The 1,696-nt window shown below is 27.2% G+C and overlaps 1 protein-coding gene across 1 annotated transcript in view; it reads right to left on the bottom strand.

Annotated features, from left to right (window-relative positions):
- Positions 1-1,696, bottom strand: part of LOC111620089 (DNA replication licensing factor mcm5-like) — a 27,697-nt gene that overhangs the window by 19,508 nt on the left and 6,493 nt on the right. The window lies entirely within an intron of this gene.

A 1,696-nucleotide genomic window follows, 5' to 3' on the forward strand; every position in this document is an offset into this window, starting at 1 on the left:
TACAACAGAGAATAAACTGCCCAAATACCCTTAAACAAAGGAAAAGTACATCCTTTATGAAGGCATAGAGCCTTTATTACATGAAAATGAAAATTAGTGAATACACTGTGTACAGTAATTTACTTGATAAGACAGACCTCAGAAAAATACTTTATGAGGTATAAAACTGTCTATAATGAAAATTAATTAACTAAGTATATTTTTTGCCCTGCCAGGGTGTGGCCGAGTTATCCGGAGTGCCGGGTTATCGAGTGCCGAGTTTTCGAGGCTCTACTGTATCATTCTATAATACACGAAATTATATCTTAAGAGTAAATAATCCAATTTTAATAATTTAATAATTGTTTATGCTTACACAAATTTTGAGAGGATTTTATATATAAAATGCTTTAATTAAATTATTAGAACTTTTTAAATCACAATTTAACTTTTAACTAAGATTTTTAATTCTTTCTGAAAAATATGATTAAAAAAAAATTGTCAAAATTCATCTTACAATGCTGTAAATAATAATGTGTTTATAATAACCACTAAGGAAGTTAAAATAAAGTTTATTTATTGATGAGAGAGAGACCCATCTATTAGAAAAAATATTAAAAACTAATTTATATAATTTAATACAATATGATGTTTTATCTTTTGATATGGTAACATAACAAATGTTTTTCCTTCTCATATCTGTTAGAAATTAATTTCTGACTTGCTAAATTTAAAGCACTTAAATATCACTTATTTTCTTGGCAGAATACTGCCAAGAAAATAACATCTTAGACTCTGATATAATGATAGAACCAATATAACAGATTTTGGATTTAATGCCTACTTCAACTGCAATACCATGGACATTTCTTATTGTGTTTTTCAAACCAATGAGTAAGGAATAGAGAATAGATGGGATGCTGGCAGAAAATGAGTTCAGTTGGTGCAGAGCACATGCTATTGGGGAAAATAAAATACTGTTAAAAAAAAATATTAAAGTCCTTAGATGTAACAATTTGACTTCAATAGATATTTTTCACAGTATAACTTGGAAATATAAAGCGGTTTTTCTGGTATCACAAATTATATTGTCAGTATTAATTACACTTTGTTTACATGCATAGAGTTATAAGAATGGGGTTGTAAGAATTGTATCTGTACATACATGAAACGTACATTGTAACTTAATAGTTAAAAGCTTCTAAGTTTTGAATGGATATAAAGAAAGAGGTAATTTCATATGACTGTTACAGTTCTTACACTGATATAGGCAGAAATCGAGTTGTTAGATGTGGAAAACTAAATAGTTACACAGTTACAGTGTAATACTTTCAACTCAATGCATGTGCATGCCATATGCTACCTGTCTCAGTAATGACATAGTATGTTGGTTATGTGCTATATCATTGTCACCGTAATTAAGTGAATACATATATTTTTTAATTATATACCTTTTTGTATGAATTATATTTAGTTCATTATTACTTTTTAAATTATTATTTTTTATGTTATGCTAGGAATGTGTACAAGTGGCACTATATCTGAAGGCAGAAATTAATTGATATATAAAAATTAAGTAAATATTTTGGGATGATATTTATGTCTTTAGAAGCAGCAATAATAATTCCAGGAATTTTAATTAGTTTAGAAACATTATCAGACTGAAAAAATACAAAAATTACATTTTATAACACAACTGGTGTAATTTGACTAATAA

The sequence above is a fragment of the Centruroides sculpturatus genome, unplaced genomic scaffold (genome assembly GCF_000671375.1).
Source record: "Centruroides sculpturatus isolate CEXI.00-Female unplaced genomic scaffold, Cexi_2.0 scaffold131, whole genome shotgun sequence".
NCBI classification, from domain to species: domain Eukaryota; kingdom Metazoa; phylum Arthropoda; class Arachnida; order Scorpiones; family Buthidae; genus Centruroides; species Centruroides sculpturatus.